This window comes from Muscardinus avellanarius, assembly GCF_963383645.1.
Source record: "Muscardinus avellanarius genome assembly, chromosome: 2".
NCBI classification, from domain to species: Eukaryota; Metazoa; Chordata; class Mammalia; order Rodentia; family Gliridae; genus Muscardinus; species Muscardinus avellanarius.
In genome coordinates, this window is record NC_137787.1 from 30,360,335 (window position 1) to 30,383,483 (window position 23,149).

Here is a 23,149-nt window from a genome sequence, read left to right on the forward strand (position 1 = left end):
TTATATTCAACTTATATTTTCTATAGTTTCTCCTACCCACTGTAGTCTGCTGCTGTGAAGTAGTATAAAAGGCTCTTGGAATCCAGCCCCTTAACACATTTATGGAAGAAGGGTTTCAGGCAACTAGAAGACAAACAGAGCCCTGCCGCATGCAGTTCCTCATGTAAAGAGAGAGGAGACAGATGTCAGTCAAATAGCCACACAAGTCAGTATACCAGAGGTGCTGAAGAGGTAGGGAAAGGACGCCAGAAGCCTGAGGCTACAGGGTGAATTGAGTAGGTTCTGGCACAAGAATGTATTATAGCAATGATAGTCAGGTAGCTTTTAAAGGCAGAGCTTGTCTATTCCACTAGAGGGCGATCACAGACAGGCACTTGTGGAGATTCCTAACAGGGTCAAGAAACTGGAGGCTGAAAGTTCGCTTCATCTTTCCTTGGTACTGTTAGAAGAGCACAGCAGAACCTCAGAATTCAAGTGACAATTTACAAACATAAGTGATGCTGCGTGGCCCTGCCGAACAAGATAATGCAGATCCCTACCAAATGTCTAATGACCTTCAAAGGAAAAAGATTAAAAAGTTAATAAGGCATCATTAATCAAGCAAATCTATCTAAACAAAAGTCCACTTCTTGGCTTCTACACACCTCCCAGGAGCTGATGCAGTGCGGCTGTTTTGTATTTATTGGTGCCCCAACTGCACACAAGCCCGTCACATCTGCTGCACCCACGTTCTGTGGATCTGCTATACGATGGCACCTGTTTCTTAGTCATTGTATATGCTGCCTAAAGACAAACAAAAGGCAGGTCTACTCTGTCACCTGTGGTAGCAAAGCTATTTTACTGCAAGGTGAAGCATCAGAAACAACTGGCAGAGGAGGCAAATAGACAGCAGGTTTTAGATATGAGACGGATGAAAGCGATTCCCTAGACCCAGATGACAGAGCTGGAGCCCCTCAGTGTGACCTATAAGATCATGTTTTGTTTTGTTTTTCTGACAATTTTCAAAATAAGAAAAATGGTAAAACTGTTTACATTTTCTCTGAGATACTCCCTTTTGCAATCAAAATGAGAAAAAAAGAAATGGCTTGTCATCTCAATTGTAAAACACTCTGACACACACATATTAAATGACAGAAAATAATTTAAATGTCTTAAGTTATTGTAAAATTATTTTGAGCCGGGCGTGGTGGTGCACGCTTGTAATCCCCGCGCTTGGGAGGCGGAGACAGGAGGATCGCGCAGGTTCAAAGCCAGCCGCGCTGGCTTAAGAGACCCTGTTTCCAAATTAATAAAAAGTATAAAATAGGTCTGGGAGCATAGCCCGGAGGTAGAAGGGCTTCCAGGAACCCCAGTACCACCACCAAAAAAAAAAAAAAAAATTTTATTTTATAACCACCAAAGCTAGTTCTGATGGAAAAAGGAATATTATGAAATTGCTACAGCCGTTAAATTGCTTAAAGCCTGTTTAGTAGCTGCAGCATTAAGTAATCATAATGCAAATCTAGTCATTGAAAACAGAATTCTGCTTTGAGCAGTGTGCTTTTAAAAGAAATTACAATCTAATTGCTTAATGCATAAAAATGTAGCATCTCTCATTAAATATTTAAGCAATGCTAGTAGTTTATATGAGGTGGACAACATTTTTGCTTTGGCAAACAAAAATGAAATAGCTCAATTAGCAAAATCATTAATGGAAAGACATTTGTGATGGAAAATATGCATTATCAGAAGAAATACAGCGGTTGGGGATTTGGCTCAGTGGTAGAATGCATGCTTAGCATGATCAAGGTCCTAGGTTCAATCCCCAGTGCTGCAGAAAAAAGAAAGAGAAAAGGAGAATTGGTTACTGGGGACTATTTTATTAACAAGTCAGAAACTAATCTAAAATATGAAATAGCAAAGATAATTTGCCTTTAAAAAGGAAAAATCAAAGTCAGAGTCAGAAGATAACATTTCATCATTGCTAAAAGGAGATGAATTTATAATAAGTATTATGTGTCCTAACACCCAACTTGAAGATGCTTCTAGACATACCCTTAATAATTCAGCCAACATCAGGACAAAATTAAAGAAACATCTCACATCTGAAATATTTTTCATAAAACAAAGATCAAGACAATCCATACAAATTCATGCTTTATGTGTTCTTAAATTTTTTGGGAAAGAAGATGAAGTCTTATTTTTTAATTAAATGAGAAAGATTAGAATATTATTCATTGACAAATTGACCCCATTGTGAAGATCTGAGAAATCTCATTTTTAAAAAGTTAAATTTAGAGCCAGTGTGTGGTGCACGCTTGGGAGGCTGAGACAGGAGGATCGCAGGTTCACCACCAGCTTCAGCTACCTAGTGAGGCCCTCTGCAACTTAGTGACCCTGTTTCAAAATAAATAAACAAATAAATAAAAAATAAAAAATAGGGCTGGGAGTGTAGCTCAGAGGTAGAATGCCTGGTACTGAAAAAAATTAAATTTAGGAGCCGAGTGTGTTGGCACACACTTGTAATCCCAGTAGTTGGGAGGCTGAAACAGTAGGATTGCAGGTATGCAGCCAGCCTCAGCCACTTAGTGAGGTCCTCCACAACTTAGTGAGACCCTGTTTCAAAATAAGGAATAATGGCCGGGCGTGGTGGCATATACTTGTAATCTCAGCCCTGGGGAGGCTGAGATAGGAAGATCACACGGGTTCAAAGCCAGCCTCAGCTACTTAGTGAGGTTCTCAACAATTTAGTGAGACCCTGTTTCCAAATAAAGTATAAAATAGGTCTGGAGTATAGCCTGGAGGTAAAAAAGCCTCTGGGTTCCACCCCAGTACCACAAAAAATGAAGAAACAAAGAAAGAAAGAAACAAACAAACAAACAAAGAAAGAAAGAAAGAAAGAAAGAAAGGTGATTGATAGATAGATAAATTAGGGCTGAGGGTGTACCTCAGAGGTAGAATGTCCCTGGGTTCAATCCCCCATACTGCAAAAAAAAAAAAAAAAAAATTTGAATTTAGCCAGGCATGGTAGCACTCTTCTATAACACCTGTACTTGGGAGGCTGAGACAGGAGGAGTGCAGGTTTAAGGAAAGCCTCAGCAAGTAGTGACACCAAAATCAATCTAGCAAGACCATGTTTCGAAATAAGAAACAAAATCAGGCTGGGGGTGTAGCTCAAAGGTAGAATGCCTCTGTGTTTTATCCCCAGTACCACGCAAAAGAATTAAATTTAAATCTACATAAAAACATAAGTTATACATATTAATGAAGTAAGATGCTGTTTCCATGCATGAATACATTGTGAAATTTTTATTTTTTTTGCTTTTATTCTATTTTATTTTTGCAGGTCTGGGGATGGAACCCACGGGCATTCTACCTCCAAGCTCTACCCCCTGCCCTGTTTTTTATTCTTTATTTTGAAACAGGGTGTCACTAAGTTGTGGTGGGCCCCACTAAGTAGCTGAGGCTGTCGGCAAACCGTGATCCTCCGGTCTCAGCCTCCTGAATGCTGGGATTACAAGCGTGCGCCACCACACCTGGCTTACATGGTGTGATTTTTAAATCAGGTTAAACATATACAATTTTTAAAACATTTTTCATTTCTTTATGTTATATATTTCAAAATATTTTCTTCTAGCCTTTTAAAACATAGAGAAAATTGCTGCTATCTCTAGTTGCCTTGCTGTCCAATAGGACACCATGACTTCTTGTTCCTACCTAACTGCTACTTAGTGCCCACGAATCAACCATTCTACTCCCTTCTTCCCCAGACGCTGGTAGCCATGTGGTTCTACTCTATGTTCTATGGAACCAAGCTTTTTAGATCTCACAGAGGAGTCAGATCATGTGGTACCTGTATTTCTGTGCCTGCTTTATTTCATTTAACATGACCTCCAGTTCTACCCATGTTGTCACAAATGACAGCTTGTCTGAATAGTATCCCATTGTGTATATGTATCACATTCTCTTTATCCATCCACCAGTTGATGAAAACTTAGGTTTATTATTTATTTATTTATTTATTTATTTCTTGTGGTACCGGGGATTGAACCCAGGGACATTCTACCTCTGAGCTATATCCCCATTCATTTATATTTTTTGCTTTGAAGCAGTATCTCATTAGGTTGCTGAAAGTCTCACTAAGTTGCTGAGGCTGGTCTCAAACCTGTGATCTTCTTGTCTCAACCTCCCAAGTCATGGGATTACAGGCCTGCACCACCACGCCCGGCTAGGCTGCTTTCATTTCTTGGCTATAGTGAATAATGCTACAAAGAGAATGGGAGTGCAGCTGTTTCTTTAAATTTCATTTTAAGACAGATTTAAATTTTAAATGTTTGTGCTAGCCAGGTGTGGTGGCACAAGCTTGTAATCCCAGTACTTGGGAGGCTGAGACAGGAGGATTGCAGGTTTGTGGCCAGCCTCAGCTACTTAGTGAGGCCTTTGCAATTTAGTGAGACCCTGTTTAAAAAATAAAGAATATTTATTAAATAAACAATAAAAAATAGGGCCAGGGCATATCTCACACACACACACACACACACACACACACACACACACACAGAAAAAAATCTTGTGCTATCACCTTTTAATTACCTAAATTATTTTATTTGGTATTTATGCTCCTTTCCTTTAATATTTTCTATTTTCAAATGCCTATATCAGGTATAAATCATTTTACACATCATTAAAATGTTATAATCATGTTCAAATATATATGCCAATAATAATGATGATAATCTACCTTACTTATGTATTTTTGTCACTATTTTTGTTTTTGCTTGTTTGGTTTTTTGCTATTCAGAAAACCTCAGAAACTTTTAGTGTAGTCCCATCACAGAAAAATGACTCACTGAAAGCCAGATATAATGGTACATAATTGTAACCCCACTACTGAGGATGCTGAGGCAGGAGGATTGCAGGTTAGAGGCCAGCCTCAGCAATTTAGTGAGACCCTTAGCAACCTAAAGAGACCTTATTACAAAAGAAAAAAAAATTAGAGGACTGGTAGTGTAATTCAGAGGTAGAACACCCCTGTATTTAATCCCCAGTACCTTTTTTTTTGCTTAAGGTTGACGATACTGGCCAGTTGTTGTTGATTTAAAACATAAGGAAGGTGTTATGGGGGAAATACAGAGTAACTTAAAATTTTGAGAACTCCCCATAAGAATGCTGGTTTCTGGTTCTAGAATCCTGCAAAGTAATATCTATCAGGAATTGCAAACACCTGGTGTGGAATAGATGCTCCATGTAAAGTTAGAATGGGCAGGTGTTATTATACTTGATACTCATGGCATTTCTGTGAAGTAGCCATAACTGCCCACTTTACATACTGGAAACACCCGAGCTTCGTTGAGGTTGATATGGGACAATACTATTAAGCTTCTAGAAATTTCTATTGTTTACTGAGCTGGTCCATGGGATCTATCCTTAAGATCACAAGTATTACTAGGCCTGCACTTACATTTTTCTGACAAAGCATCTCACAGCCAGTGCCTCAGCCCTGAAGCCACTTCTTGTCTCTTAATGGGAGACACTGGGGATGAGCAAAAGTTTTATTTTAGAACCCAGCAAATTCTGGCTTCTTTGTGTGTCTTTCCAATTCTATCAAAATCTTCAACAATTTCTTCTTTCAAGCATCTCTCTGGTCTCATGTTTTACCGTAGGCTACTAGAAAAAGCCAGTGGTACTTTCTACGTCCTGCTTGGACATCTCCCCAGCCTGCCCCACAGTCATTAAGTGCCTTTTCTATTTCCACCCTGCTGCCCGCCATACTTTCTGCTACTGCATAAAATGGGTCCTGTTTCTCAGCCTCCAAAAATACTTTCACCATTTTTTTCCCACCCTCACCAGCAGGCTTTTCATGGCTAGTTTTGTTTCTTCCTGTCCCCAAACCGATGCCACATGGTTAAGCATTTGTTATGGCAGCACCCTACCCTACTCCCATGTACCGATTCCTGTTTGAGTTTCTATTTCTGTATAATAATTTAAGAGCCTGAAACAATGCTTTATTATTACTCTGATGGAGCAGGATAAGGGACAGCTAATTTCTGCTCTGAAATTTCTGGGATGCTAAAACAACTAGGAGTCTCTCTCTCTCTCGCTCTCTCTCGCTCTCTCTCTCTCGCTCTCTCTCGCTCTCTCTCGCTCTCTCTCGCTCTCTCTCGCTCTCTCTCGCTCTCTCTCGCTCTCTCTCGCTCTCTCTCGCTCTCTCTCTCGCTCTCTCGCTCTTTCTCTCTCTCTCTCTCTCTCTCGCTCTCTCTCGCTCTCTCTCGCTCTCTCTCGCTCTCTCGCTCTCTCGCTCTTTCTCTCTCGCTCTCTCTCCCTCTCTCTTTCTCTCGTTCTAGTTTCTTCATGTAGCTAGCTTAGCTTCCTTATTTAATGGCAGCCTCTTGATATCAGACTTCATTCACGGAAGCTCAGTGCTCTAGTCCGTGCCCCAGGCAACAGCAAATGGAAGCTACCAGTCTCTTCAAACGGTATTTGGAAGGCTGAGACAGGAGGATCTCAGGTTTGATACCACTGTCAGCAACTTAGGACCTCCTCAATTTAGTGAGACCCTGCTTCAAATAAAGTAGGGCTGGGGGTGCAGATCAGAGTTAGAATGCCCTGGGTTCAATGCATGGTACAGTAAAACAAAAACAAACAAAAACCAAGCCTAAAACACGCCTAGCATCACTTCCAAACTGTTCAACACAGTGAGACTCAATGGGAGAAGGCATAGGTTCCATTTCTCAGTGGGAATAGTGTCAACTAATTAGTTTTCTTTCTTTCCTGTGGAACTGGGAATTAAACCTAGGGCCATCCTACCACTGAGCTACATTTTCAGCTCTATTTTATATTTTATTTTGAAACAGGGTCTCACTAGGTTGCTTAGGGTCTCTCTAAATTGCTGAAGCTGGCCTCCAACCTGCAATCCTCCTGTCTCAGACTCTCAAGTACTGGGATTATGGTATATACCACCACACCAGGCCCAACTGCCACACTTTTCAAATTAGGGCTATGAGAATCAGATATTAGGGATAACAAAAACTCAGGTATAATTTGACCTCTGCCCAGATCCACTCTTAAAAAGGAAGTGGCCTCAGCCAGGTGTGGTGGTACATGTTTATAATCCCAATATTTGGGGGCTGAGATGGGAGGATCGCAGGCTCAAGGCCAGCCCCAACAATTTATCACACCGTTAGCAGTTTAGTAAGACCTGTTTTTAAAAAAAAAATGATCTTTCCTTGTAGCACCAGGCCCCAGAGAGGAGGGGGACTCAGAACAGAGCTCAGAACCACAGAGGAGATACGCCGGCCTCACGCCCGAGGACGCGGCAGCAGCACCTTACTGCCGGTGGCAGCAGCAAATTCACTGGACGGCACCAGACCAATGCACTAAACAGCCCACCAGGCTCCAGAGAGGAGTGGGGGGCAGCAAGCCGAGGTGAGCCGCTGTGGATCAGCCGGGAGGAATTCGGCAGATTTCACGGCGCAGGGAGCATCTAAAGCTCCCAGGGGCTGGGCTCAGCATACCCTGCAAGAACTCAGAGTGGAGCTTAAAAACAGAGAAGAAATATGCCAGCCTCACGGCCGAGGGCATGACAGCGGCACCATATTGCCACCAACAGCAGCAGCAGCAGCAGCAGCGAATTCACCAAGTCCACTACAGCTCTATCGGCGCACTCAACAACAGTGAGTCAAATTGTGGCCCCGAGAGGAGAAATCCCAGTACTGTACTACCAGGGACTTGACCCAGTGGGGGAGTGGCGGTGGCAGAGATATCACACCATAGGAGAACACCCAACCTGGCACCTCCCCATGGTCTAAAGCAGCCTCGATTGACTCCCTGGGTCTGAGACTCTGCGATACAACCCAGTAAAGGAGTAGTGGGGACCGAGATACCACAGACTCGAGATCCAGAGCACCTTAAGTGAAGTCGTAGTGACCCAAGGGAAGAACCCAGAGAAGGCACAAACTTCCTAAAACATGGGAAAGAGGAATAACAATGGAGCGATGAATGCCCACAACCCCACAACATCAGAACCTGATAAAACAGAAATTCAGAGATTTCTAGAAGATCAAATCAGAAAAATAACTAGAAATAATAGAGGTGTTTCAAAAAGAATTCAGAAAGAGCCAAAAAGAGATAGAGGATGCAATTAATGAAGTAACGGCCTCAATTCAAAGTACAAACAACCGATTAGACCACATGGAGAATAGAATCTCTCTCTTAGAAGATGATCATTCAAAAAAATGAACACATAGTTTCTAATTTAGAAAAAAAATCCGACAGCAGGAATCTGACATTGAAGAAATATGGGCCCATTTTAAGAGAGCTAATCTAAGAATAATTGGAATAGAGGAGGGAAAAGAAGGTGAAACCAAAGGGATCAACAATCTCTTCAAGGAAGTAATAGCAGAAAATTTTCCAAACATAGAGCAAGAGGTCGATACACAGGTCCAGGAAACTTATAGAACTCCCTTTAGACAGGATCAGAGAAGAGGATCCCCACGCCACACAATTGTCAAAATGACCAATGTGGAAGCCAAGCAGAGAATCTTAAAGGCAACAAAAACAAAGGGCCAAGTGACATTCAGAGGCAAACCAATTAGAATCACTCCAGACTTCCCAAACCAAGTCATGAGAGCCAGAAGGGCTTGGAGTAACATATTCCCAATTCTGAAAGAAAACAACTTCCAGCCAAAAATTTCCTACCCAGCAAAACTTTCTATCAAATTAGATGGAAAAATAAGAAGCTTCCATGACAAACAGAAACTGAAGGAATTTATGTCTTCAAAACCAGCGCTAGAGAAAATACTCAAAGAGATTAACTACAAAGAAGAAATAGGTAACACACACCAGAACCAGAGAAACAAGATTTTCCATCCAACAGACAACTAAGATTAGTTATCTGTGGAGATTCATTATTTATGTTAGTCTTTTACCTATCTCTAAATTGTATTGTTTGCTTTTATTGTTGCTAATTTTTAGGATTTCTAGTTGGAATATTAATATACCTTCAGATATAGCATTTGGAAATATTTTATCCAATTCTATTAGTAACTTTTAACTCTGTTTACATTGTCTTTGGATATACAATTTTTTTTTATTTTTTAGGGAGATTGTTTACCCTTTAGTTGTCTATGCCATTGAAATCATATCCAAGAAATCACTGCCAATTTCAATGTTGTGAGGTTTTATGACCCAGATTTTCTTCTAAAGTTTATAGTATTAAGATTTATATTTATGTCTTTTACCTATTTTGAGTTAATATTTATATATGGTGTTAGGTAAGGGTCCAATTTTATTCTTTTTCATGTAATTGTTATTTTTCAACAATATTTAGTTAAAAGATTAGTATTTCATCCACCAAATGTTCGTGGAAACCTTGTCAAAAATAACTTGACAATATATGGAAGAATTTATCTCTAGGTTTTTATTTAACTCCAATGGTTTATATATCTGCCCTTAGAACAGTACTACACTATTTCAATTGTTGTAGCTTTATATGATTTGAAATCAGAAAATATACATCTTCTAGCTTTGTTCTTTTTTGAGATCGTTTTGGGTATCTAGAGTCCATATTCCATATTAGGATAGATTTTTTCTGAAAAATAAATAAATGTATGATAGTTTCACCTAAAAAAAAAAGAAAAATATATTCTCTGGTAAGAAAGAAAGCAAAAAGAAATATTGAAATGTTATATTTAAGTCATCAAAAGCTTGTTATCAGACAAATGAAACTGTTATGTGAGATTATCATCGTTAATATTGGATAAATTGCTATAAAACTAGATGTCAACCACTAATCCAAGCACGGGAAGGAGGGATGGGGAGGGAACAGGGTGGGGATCGGGTGGGGGCTGACTGGGCGATGTGTGCATGTATTTCTACAAAAGTATTTTCTTTATACCATTATGATGTATGAATACAGTGCACCAATAAAAATATTACAAAAAATTTAAAAGGGCTGATAGTGTAGCTCAGATGTAGAACATCTCTGGGTTCAATCCTCAATCACACACACACACACACACACACACACACACACACACACACACACGTGGCCTCAAGTTCTCATCTTCTATACAGTGATGTCTTATAACCATTTCCCCTCTCCACTCAGCATGTAGTGGACACTGTGCCTGAATGCCTGAGGTGCTGATTATTTTGCACTGGTCTCTCCGGATAATGCCTTTGCCCTGTTTCCTGTGCTGTAAGCCCCAGGAGACCCATCCTGACTTTTCTTTTTTTCATGTGTGTGTGTGTATTTGGGAATGATTTCTAGGAATTGAACCACCCAGGAGCCTTCTACCTCTGAGCTATACCCCCAGGTCTATTTTAATTAATTTATTTTATTTTATTTTATTTTGAAACAGGACTTCACTATGCTGCAGAGGACCTTGCTAAGTAGCTGGCTGCAAGCCTGTGATCCTTCTGTCCCAGCCTCCCAAGTCCTGGGATGAGGCCACCATACTCAGCTATTTTTACTTCCGGTGGAGGTCAGCCATGGTAGGGGTGAGTGAGGTCACCGTGTTTCCTCCAAGCCTCCTGCAGCCGCGGCACTGTGATCTGGCCTCAGGACTCCACCTTCTGCACTTGGGTACAGCATTTTCTCTCTGAATTTGCTCAGGCCTGAGGCAGAATGACTTGCCGACTGATGACTGCATCATTCTTTGTTAGCTTCCCTCAGCCTTGGCTCTTTATTAAATTCTCCTAAAGAGTATTTTTTTTTTCTGTTTGCTAACAGAGACTGATTCAGACATTATATTTGTTATGTGACCAACAAGTTAAAACTCCGCCCCCCCTTATCTTGTTAATGTAGTTTTCTTATTTTTTTTTCTATCAGGCTTTTGGCCCTTTGTTTTTAAGACTTATTTAAATATTAAGGATATTATCACTCTGTGATACAACTTTAAGACATGGTCTCTCAATTTAGCTTTTTGTTGTTGTTGTTGTTTTGTTTTTTTTGCAGTACTGGGGATGGAACCCAGGGGCATTCTACCTCTGAGCTACACCATCAGCCCTATTCTTTATTCTTTATTTTGAAACAGGGTCTCACTGAGTTGCAAAGGGCCTCACTAAGTAGCTGAGGCTGGCTTCAAACCTGTGCGATCCTCCTGTCTCGGTCTCCCACATGCTGGGATTACAAGTGTGCGCCACCACGCCCGGCTTTGGCATTATTTATTAAAACATTCACCTTGGCCCCAATGGTCTGAGCTGGTGCTTCTTCATACACAAATTCCCGCATATATTTCTTTCTGTTTCTGGGCTTTTAATTCAATTCCATTAGTCTACTTGTCTAGTCATATGGTGGCAGTCCCGCGTTGTTTTAATTATAAAGGCTCAATGGTGTGTTTTAATAATTGATAGGGCTAGTCTTCAAAGTATATTTCTTGTTTATTTTTTGCTTTTTAATGTTTTCTGGCTGGTTTTGAGCATTCACTTGGGAGGCTGAGGCAGGAGGCTTGCAGGTCTGAGGACAGCCTCAGCCATGTAGTAAGATTCTCAGCAACCTAACAAGACCCTGTTTCAAAACACAAAATAAAAATGACTGGGGGTATAGTTCTGAGGTAGAATGCCTCTGGGCTCAGCCTCCAGTAATACACACACACACACACGCGCGCGCGCACACACACACACACACACACACACACACACACACACTTGTTGCTGGGCAGGAGGAGGTAGGTAGCTCAGTGGTAGAGCACGTGCCTAGCATGCATGAGGTCCTGGGGAGGGAATGAGGGAGGAGAAAGACAAAGGAGAAAAACTTTTATAAAGCTCCTGAAGTTGTTATATAATAGCTTGATTTAGGGCCAACTGACATCTTTGTGATGCTGAGTCATCTTGTTCAAGAATAGGAGATGTTTTAGCTACAGGGACCTTACAAAATATTTTAATATCTGGTACGGGTAAACCTCATAAAAGTTTTCCTTTTTATTGTTTCCCTAACTGTTCATACCTATTTATTCATATATGCTTTAGTCTCATTTTGTTTGACTCCATAAAAAGTGTGTTGTTATTTTCACTGATGCTATAATAAATTGAATTAGAGAGAACTGATAGGTCTCCCCCAATCAAGTCTGATGATTTCAGACTCAGTAATTTAAATGTACACAACACACACACACACACACACACACACACACACACACACACCCCAGAATCTAACAACTTGTTCCAGGTATAGAATGGACCAATTTCACTCAATTCAGCAAGTCTTTTACATTTCATCTACTCTTTACAAATCCCAATGGTAGAATTTAGGAGGAGTCATGATCTCTGTCCCCCAGAAAATAACTACCGAAGGGGTGATAAGCTCTTATATAAATGAGTACAGTGAGGATTCATAGCATTAATGCGCAGTATTCTTTATTTTAGTATCTCTCTGAGCCACAGACATCTCCAGCCTGAATATTTGTGTACAGCACTTACAAATAGCTGGTCAGTGCATGGGAGACCTGTGAGTTGTTCACTCTTGTACGTGCTACCTGCTGATTTAGCACTTTGCAGGTATTCTGATCAGCTCTCACATGGACTCTCATTCTCAAAATATTCTGTCATGGGAAAAGAAATGCTTAAGCTTAGAGCATTCATTCATTCTACAAATATTTGAGTGCCTTCTCTATGTGAAGAAATGCTCTTGGAGCTGAGCTCATGGTGGGTAACAAGAAAGATTACTTTCTTCCTCCTGGCAGAAATTGTACTCCAGAGGGAGAGAGAGAAAACAAGCCAGTGAAATGATGTAACACCACAGGACAGGGATAAGAACCACAGGACAGTGATTGATAAGGACAACAGGACAGTGATAGAGTCCACGGGAAGAGCAAGGCAGGGCAAGAAGGAAGAGGAAAAGCAAGATCCCATTTTGGACAGGGTGGTAAAGATAAGTCCAGACTTGAATAACCTGAGTGACCACTGATGGAGGACATGGAAGAAGCCTGAGGAACAAAAGGTTCCGAAAGAGTTAAAGGAGATTCACAAAAGGTCGAATTCTCCCAAACTCTAGGCATGACCATTGTCTTTCCAGAATTTGCCCCCCAGGACCCACCTGCAAGGTCAGGGGGATGACCTTAATCACAAGGTCTGGGGCTGATCTTAATCACAAGACCTGTGATGTCACAGGTCTTCCTTTTGTCTTGTTTATGATTGGTGATTTACTTGTCTTTCACTTAATGCCTCACTATTGTTTTTTGGTGTTTACACTTTTCTACCAGGAATTTCACTGGTGTAGGACATAAAATCTTGATTTGTAGGAATAAAGGTCGTCAGTTGCATGAGAGGCAATTGTCCGTGCATTCATTTCAGAGTAGTTGCTCATCAGGCAATTACATTTCAGTACGGCTACTCATCAGGTAGCTGTTGCTTTCATTTTAGGACAGTTGGTCATCAGCCAACTGTCCAGTGTTCAGGGCAGCTGCCCATCAGGTAGCTGTTCGATTTCCCTTCTCAGGTCTCTCCCTCCCAAGTCCCGGAGAAAAATCTCCACAACCACACCACAGGAAGGTGCTTGGAAAAAGACAGGGGACATCTGCAGAACTGGGACATCATGCCTGCCCACACAGCAAGAGGAGAAAATGAGAGAGAGAGAGAGAGAGAGAGAGAGAGAGAGAGAGAGAGAGAGAGAAAGCTTAAGTCCACCGTGTGTAGATCAAGTGGGCACTCTAGGAGAGAAGGAGTTTGGATTTTGTTCTGCGAAATGGATTTTTTTTTGGTAGGGGTATGTTATGCATGATCTTATTTATTTTGCCTCTGGCTGTGGTGGAGATAAGAAATGGCAGAGAGGGTGAAAAGAGGGAGGCTGGTTGGGAATCATCGCATTATTCACGTGAGAGAGAACCGGGACTTGGGCCAGGGGTTTGCTGTAGAGAGAAAAGGAAGTAAAGGGGTGGAGGAATGTGGGGGTGTTTTGAAAGGGCAGCTAACAGGACTTACTAAGGGGCAGAATTTGGGATTGAAGGAAAGAGAAGAGCCAAGACCAGCTCTGTGGTGTTTGGTGAGATCAATTGGGTTAATACCAGTAAAACATATCTAGAAGGGCTGACAGCTGGAGAAGGAGTAGGTTTGGAGCCCAAACTTAAAGATGTACTCTAGATGTTTTATTCAAGATACTGGTTACCTCCTGCTAAATTTTAATCTCCCAGCATAAGATGAATTTTTAAATTCCTATTCTCTCATCTCCAGTTAGAGCTATTTCCAGGAAAATGTTCACGCCAGGTACATGTGAAATTATGGTAAATCAGACAGATAATTTCTCATGGTCTTATAGAAGCATTATCCTTCTATAAAAAGGATTAAATAAGTGTTATTGTGGAGATTTAAAGCTGTTCAAATGTACTTCATTTCAAGTACATTTGATTTCAAGTGGAATCAGACAATGAAAAAAATAAAACTAATGGAGATCAAACTTATTTGTTTGCAACATTTCACATGGTCAGGAGCAGAGTTAAATTTATAACTTGCAACTGGTTCTATTCGGGACAATGATGCATGATCGTATCCTCCAGTTACCTGGTGGGCTGATGCCTCAAGATATAAGTAAGCAGCCAGCTGTGGTTGTACCTTCTGTAATCCCAGTATTTGGGAGGCTGAAATAGGATGGTAATAGTGTAAGGTTGGCCTCAGAAATGTAACAAGACCCTCAACATAGCAAGACTCTGTTTCAAAATAATAAAATAAAATAAAATAAAATAGGGCTGGGAGTGTAGTTCAGAGATAGGAAAGAAAAGAAAAAAAAAGATGTAACTAGGCCCCGGTAAAATCTCTGAATTGGAATCATGGAACATTTTCTTAGCATCTGTCATCAACAATAAAACTCTGCCAGGGACTTTTACCATGTCTCACATTGTGGTCCTGATACTGCCGTTCTTGGATACCACTTTATCCCCAGAGGGAATATTCCATGGTTTCTTAGATGCAGTTGATCATTTGGAGTTTTTTTTTGTAGAGCTGTGGAAAGTCTTTAACATTAAACACGTTCCCTAATGAGATCATAAGTGGGTCAGGGCCTATGAGTACTTTGAGGTGTTAGGTGAAAAGCATGCAGAAATACTAATTAATAACGTTCTTCAAGCAAAATAGAAGTCAAAACAAAAATGGTGAAGTGGATAACTTGGGATCTGCAACCCATTCTTTCCTGGCTCAGTAAGACTCCCCAGTGAGGAAGTGTAGCCATCCAGGCCCCAGCACCAAGTCAGTGTAGCAGACAGAGCGGGACGGAATATCCACAGCCACTGTGAAGCATGTATTATTTTGCATGTGGTGGAGAAAAAGTGTAAGATTCTGCCAGATATGAATGATTTACATTTTAAGCGTCACATGTGTAATCCCCCCCAAATAATAGGCTTTCTTTTCCTTATAAGAAAAATAACACAGGTTTTATATAGAAAATTTAAAAATACAGAAAATTATCTCAGAAAGAATGTTTGAATTAACTGTAACCACTACTCAGAAAGTATCAAAGTTAGTATATTTACTTATATAGTCTAAACATGTATGTATGTTTATGTGTGAGTATATATATAGAAATAATCTTTTAGGAATATTGATTTCTATGAGTATATTCTTTAAGAGAACCTTACTTGAAAGTTGAAAGGTCAACTTCTAAAAGGCTTTATGGTAATTGACAATAATTACTTGCAATTTATAGCATATCTTGCATGCATTATCTCCTTAGTTATGAGTAATAGTGTTACTAACATAGTAATAATTACTACTTAAATATTAGTAGCAGATGAAAGAACTCCCTTGCTGGGAGGCATGTGTTGCAGCCTCCAATTATGATTCAACATTAGACAATGAGCAACTTTGAGCCTCAGTTTCCTTGAGTATACAATAAACATCTTGGACTAGATGAAACCTGAGACCTCTTCCAATTTTAAAATCCTGTTCAAGCCTCATTTTGGAATACGGGCATTTACTGAGATGCATTTGCTGAGATGCAAATTTTTTTTTTTTTTTTTTTTTTTTTTTACTTTCAACTATCTTATCTACAACGCACCTGTTTTTAAGCCAGGAAAAATGGATGGCATTTTGAAGAAAATTCGAAGTCTTTGAAGATGGGGCCTATTTACAGAGACCAATTTGTTTCTCTGAATTATTTTAGCATGCAACTCTACTCCTGAAGCCTCCTGAGTATCTGAGGCTTGGAAACGTGGGGGTAGAGGAAGCTTATTACCATGGAGATAGATGGGAGCAAATGGTCACATCATCAAAAGCAAACTAGAAATGTACAAAGCTTTTGTGATGCTGATCCTTTTTCTTTTTATTTTTTTAAGTAAGAAGAAGAAGGAAAAAAGGCACAAATAAAAGGACAGATCTCTCTCATTAAATCCAACACTAATTTAGTAATCAGTGAAATAAAGGTACCCTTGAAAGCCCGCTGCCAGAAAATACAGTACAACAAAGAAACACAAAAGGTTGCTGGCTGCCAGGTGTAATTTCCAGGTACTCCAAGTACATTTGGAGTCCCTTTTCTCTAGCTTTTCTTTATAGATTGGCCATCTTCACAGTGGATTCAGACTATTCACTTAGTCACCCCAGTGTGTTACCCAAATATTTAGAAGGAGAAAAATTGCAGGAAAATGACCTTTAATTTTATGATTCTGAAAGGGAAACTTCAAAATTAAAAGGTATGAGAAGCGGAAAATGAGTGCTAATATATTTTTCTGTTTATTACCCATCACTTTAGATAACTTGGGGATAGTTCTGACAGTGGAATAGAAGTCATGGTAAGAGTCCAAGTTTATATATAGTAGCTGGTATCAAAATAAGTTTGTCATCAATTGAATTGCTTGCATATATGTTTCTATCTCTCTATATCTATGTTTTCGGTTATATCCATCCAAGTTGTCAAAAACCTGAAGGATTTATACTGTTCTTCATAAGCATCCAATTGTATAAACCAGGCATGGTGCTGCAGGCTTGTAATCTCAGTAGCTGGGAGTCTAAGACAAGAGGGTCGCAGGTTCGCTGCCAGCCTCAGCAACTTGTGAGGTCCTCCACAACTGAGACTCTGTTTCAAAATAAAGAATAAAATAGGGCTGGGAGTGTAGCTCGGAGGTAGAATGCCCCTGGATTCAATCCCCAGTAACACACACACACACACACACACACACACACACACACACACACAGAATGATTGTATAAAAAGGAAAGAACTTGGCTAAGATTCTGCTGAACTTTCAGTCTAAACTATTTAAAATAGCAATTGCATGGTTCTGGAATGCTTTAGAATTTTAAGTGCTGTTTTAAAGATGTTTTGTGCTAGTGGGGCACATGCTTGTAATCCCAGTACTTGGGAGGCAAGGACAGGAGGATCGCCGGCTCACAGCCAATTTTAGCTACTTAGTGAGGCCCTCTGTAACTTAGTGAGACACTGCTTCAAAAATAAATAATAAGCTGGGCAGGTGGCGCACACTTGTAATCCCAGTACTTGGGAGGCTGAAACAGGAGGAGCACGCAGGTTCGAAGCCAGCCTCAGCTACTTAGTGAGGCCCTCTGCAACTTAGTGAGACTCTGTTATAAAATATAGGGCTGAAGACAGGCGTGGTGGTGCATACTTGTAATCCCAGTACTTGGGAGGCTGACACAGGATGATTGCAGGTTTGTGGCCAGCCTCAGCTACTTAGTGAGGTCCCCTACAACTTAGATTCTGTTTCAAAACAAAGAATAAGAAATAGAGTTTGCCGGGCGTGGTGGCACAAGATTGTAATCCCCGTGCTTGGGAGGCGGAGACAGGAGGATCACACAGGTTCAAAGCTAGCCACGCTGGATTAAGAGATCCTGTTTCCAAATAAAAAGTATAAAATAGGTCTGGGAGTGTAGCCCAGAGGTAGAGAGGTTTCCAGGAACCCCAGTACCACCAAAAAAAAAAAAAAAAAAAAGAAAGGAAAGAAAAAAAGAAAAGAAAAAGAAAAGAATAGAGCTTGGGTTGTAGCTCAGAAGTAAAATGTCCCAGGGTTCAACCAGTACTGCAAACACACACACACACACACACACACACACACACACACACACACTTGTACGCCCGCACATATGACTGGGAATGTAGTTCAAGGGCAGAATGCCCTTGGGTTTCATTCCCAGTACTACAAAAAAAGTAGTTTTTTGAACTTCACAAAAAATATTACACTTCACCAGGCAATATAAATGGTAAATTTGATAACAAAATAATCAGAAATAAACCCGAATTCATGTTCAAATTTAATGTGTGAGAAAAGAAGATAAGTAAAATTTAAGTGACATTTAGGAGGAGGGAAGTCAATAGTGATGGGTAAAATATCTAGGAATGAAAAATAAAAGAAAATAGGTCTTTTACCATGTTTTTTAGATCCCAAAACTTTCCAGAAATTTCCATTGAAATATAATATAGACATAGAATATAGAGTTCAAAACTTTGATTAATTTTTTAAGTCTAATCTTGGAGTTTAAAAAGATTTTCTAAGCAAGGTACATACAGGAAAATCACCAGCCTCAGAAACTTGGTGAAACCCTGTTTCAAAATAAAAAATAGTTCAACAACATGGTTGAAACTTGGAAACATATTAAGTAAAAGAAGCAAGACACAGAACACATGTTGTATGATTCAAATTACATGAAATGTCCAGAATAGGTAAATCAGAGAGACAAAAAGTAAATTAGTAGTTGCCTGGAGCTGAGGGATCGGAACAGAATTTATTTTGGGGTCATGAAAATTGATTGTGGTGATGGTTGTATAGCTCAATGATATATAAAAACTATTGAATTGTGTACTTTAAAAAGGTGAATTGTTTGGTATGTGAATTATAACTCAATAAGGCTGTTACTTTTAAAAATGCTTACTTAAAAACCAGTGAGGTCATCGGGCATGGTGGCGCATGCTTGTAATCCCCGCGCTTGGGAGGCGGAGACAGGAGGATGGCGCAGGTTCATAGTCAGCCTTGCTGGCTTAAGAGACCCTGTTTCCAAATAAATAAAAAATATAAAATAGGTCTGGGAGTGTAGCCCGGAGGTAGAAAGGCTCCCAGGAACCCCAGTACCACACACACACACACACACACACACACACACACACACACACACACAACCCAGTGAGGTATTTTGGATTTGCTCATGATAATACAAATAGGTAATTGATGAATGTTAAGGGTCCGTAGGACAAAGATATTCTTCTACTCTGTTGGCAGGAGTGCCAGCTGGTACGCATTTTTTAAGGACCACATGGCCTAGCAAATGGCATATATCATGAGCCAGAAAACAAAGCAAAAGAGGAAAAAGAGACTGCAGTCTCACTGCCCGCTTCAAGGACTGGACCTCGCTGACCTGAAGACCTCCCAGGAGGCCTCACTTCCTACAGGTTCCACCGCCTCCCAATAGCGCCACCTGGAGACCAAGCCTTTAATACATGGACCTTTAGGAAGCATCCAGGAACCAAACTATAGCGTATTTCTTGTGGTTTATTGTCCCCATTACTGATTTGAAGAAGATTACTAAATCCGTAATCTAGTAAGACACAAGCAGGAAGTGTCTGACAGTCTCAGATATTAAAAAACAGAGGTCAGCCGGGCGTGGTGGCGCACGCCTGTAATCCCCACACTTGGGAGGCTGAGACAGGAGGATCGTGCAGGTTCAAAGCCAGCCTCAGCTACTTACTGAGGTTCTCAGAAACTGAGACTCTGCTTCCAAATAAAATATAAAATAGGTCTGGGAGTGCAGCCCGGAGGTACAAAGCCCCTGGTTTCCATCCCCAGTACCACACACACACACACACACACACACACACACACACACAAACAGGTTAAATTTAACATGTCTAAAAATGGACAGCTAACCCCCCTTCTTTAGGTCTTTTCCTTCAAACAAATAATGAGTATACAGCTCTAACTTGCCCTTCCCAGGATGTCTAAGACTTGGCCCTTTTTTTCAATCTGAATTGTGCCTGGACTCCCACAGCCAGTCTGGTCTAACTTGAAACAACATTGATGGCATTCAGTCGGTTGGTTCCATTGCTCCCTACAGTAAATCCTTCAAACTCCGTGTGAAAGAAATCATCCTCAGATCAACCTCAATGGAGATCAAATCTTCCTCTCCAGAATCATCTCTCACAACCGCACTGTCCACGCTAGCATTACTGCTTGCTGTATACGGTGTCTCTAAATCATCTAGTCCTCTTCCTCTCTGCCCACCTCTGTCATCGCCTCACATCAAGGTCACATTTTACCTAGAGCCTTTTCTGACCGCCTGCTATGATTTGGGTATTAAATATTCCTTCAAAGGCCACTTGAAAGGCTTGGCTTCCAGCCTTTGATGGTCTCGGGGACGATGGGATCTTTGGAGGTTGGGCTTATAGGAGGTGGGGCTTATAGGAGGTGGAGCTTAGCAGGAGGTCTTTAAGTCTTTGAGGGTGTGCTCTTGAAGGTGATATTGGGATCTCTAACCCCTCCTCTTTCTTTTTGCTTCCCAGACTCTGTGAGGTTAGCAACTCTGTTCCACCACATGCTTCACCAAAGCAATGGGGCCAGTGACCATGAGCTGACACCATGAACCAAAATAAACCTTTCCCTTATAAGTTGTTTATATAACATATTTTGTTCCAGTGACAGAAATCTGACCAACACACTACTCCAACCTACTAAAGTGATTACAGTTGTAACCACTTCCTCCTAAGAATTCATATCTTTAGAGTTTGCTATAAATGGAAGAAATGGAAACTCCTTCATGCAGGCTCTGAATTTTTTCTTTCCTACCTGACCAGGTGCCTCACTGTAGGGTTCCTCCCCCTATGTCTTTAATCTCTCACTCTCTCTGGCTCTTTCCCATCTCCATTTTAGACTTTTCAAAAGTCTCTAATTATAAAAACCGCGGCGAAAGTTCTAGTCCCTTTGAGAATGGAGCAAAGAGGAGGAATACTGCAGCACTTATTATGAAGAACTGCAAGGAAGTTTCTAAAAAAGAATACCATATGGTACAGCTATTCTACTCCTGAGTATATATCCAAATAAAATCAGCATACCAAAAAGATATCTTCATGCCCAGGTTTATTGCAGCACTCTTTGCAATAGCTAAGGTATTAGCTAAGGGAACCAACCTAGGTACCCATCAAAGGATAAAGAGAATGAGGTGTATATAAAAATGAAATATTATTCAGCCATAAGAAGAATGAAATCCTGTCATTTGCAGGAAAATGAATGGAACTGGAGGACACTTAAGTGAAATCAGCCAGATAGAGCAATACAGATAACACATGTTCTTTCTCAAATATGGAAGCTCTAAATACTCAACCTATCCAGGTATGGTGGTGCACGCTTGTAATCCTAGTACTTGAGAGGCTGAGACCAGAGGATCACAAATTCTCAGCCAGCCTCAGCTACTTAATGAGGCTCCCTGCAACTTAGCAAGACTCTGTTTCAAAATAAATAATAAAAAATAGGGCTGGGGGTGTAGCTCAGAGGTAGAATGCCCCTGGGTTCCATTCCTAGTAACATGCACGTGCACGCGTGCACACACACACACACACTCAACATGAATATAGAACAGTGGTTATGAAAGGTTAGGAAGCAGGGGAGGATTGGACAATAGGTAGAGTCAGATAGAAGGAGTAAGTTCTGGAGTTCCACAGACCAGTGATATGACTATTGTTTACAATAACCTATAATATATTTCATGAAGATCGAGAAAAGAAGAAACTGAAGGCTCCAAACATTAAGGATTGAAGAGGAAAAGGATAATTACCTGGATGTGTTCAGTGCATTTTTAATGCATGTATTAAAATGCCATACTGAACCATTAATATACACAATGAGTACCTATATACAGTATCACACTGAACCCCATTAACATATAGATTGTATACAGTATAGACCTTGAGTACATACATACATGAGCACATATTATTAAAAAATAAAATATACACACACAAAGAATACTATAGTGATGCATTCTGGGGCTTGTAATTTTCTCTGCACTGCATTAAGCTTCAAGTATTAGGAAATCAAGCTGTAGGCTCATGGGAAGAAGAAGATAAATTATAACAAGGATTTTGGAAGAGTTTAATATTAAAGACTTGAAGACTGATGGGTTCCACTCTTAAATACCTACTCTCCAGAATTTCTTAAATATGTATATCATTGGACATGGATGAGAATGTTCACAGCAGCACATTTATCATAGCATCAAACTCCTAACAACTTACAGTAGAATATTACTGAGTGGTAAAAATTAGTAAAACAAAGCTACTTATATCAACATGGATGGAATACATCAATATTTGATAAAAGAGAAGCAGGCCCTGATTCCAAGTGCTGCTCTGGAACTATAAGGTGGTCACTCACAACTTGACATTGGTATTCTGCTGAACGTAAATAATTTGACATAACATGACATCAGATGAAGCCACTCTATTGCCCATGATAGATCAAGACAAAAAGATGACTCTTTAATTACACTAGACCACATACAAAACATGCATAATGCCAAAATCACAAAAATGACCAAATATCCTCTTATCCTAGCTGATAGGAGTGGCTGCTGCTTCTTTCTCATTACAGCTTTCACTTTGGTCTAGTCTTCCTTTCTTCTAGATTAGATTAAAGATGATACCCAATCTAATAATTGCCCCTACTTCTTGATAGTATCCAATCCAGAGCAAAGACTCACTTCCTTAAACCCTCCCTCCAATCCCTTAATAGGAGCCCTTAATAAGTCCTGACATCCTCCTACTGCAATGCCTCTTACTTCTCCACAGTGTACACCGCCTGTGTTGTAACGAGTAACAGATGAATGAAACATGTCAACCGTAGGAGTGTCCACCTTGTGCCTATTAATGCTACAGGTTTCCTAGACTTTTCTTCTCCACTTTATTGTAGATCTACTCCAGGGCAAGCTGTCCCTGGAGTCTTGTGGAGTTTCTTTCTTCTCTCCTTTGGTGCCTGCTCTTGAATCCCGACTGTAGGAGTGTTCCTGTTGGATTGGGCAGCATTGACACATTAAATTGAGTGAAAGAAGCAACCCCCCCCATTATAATCTTCCATTGAAATGAAGCAAATAAAAGGAGACACTAATTAAATTGTTGAGGGATGCATTACCACACAGGTGATAAAACAGCAGAAAATGTGAGCAAGAAACCCATCATGACAAATGTCACTATAATGTTAGTTCTAAGGGGAGGGAGGGGAGAGATGGTGGAGTGGAGGCCTAATCAAGGAGT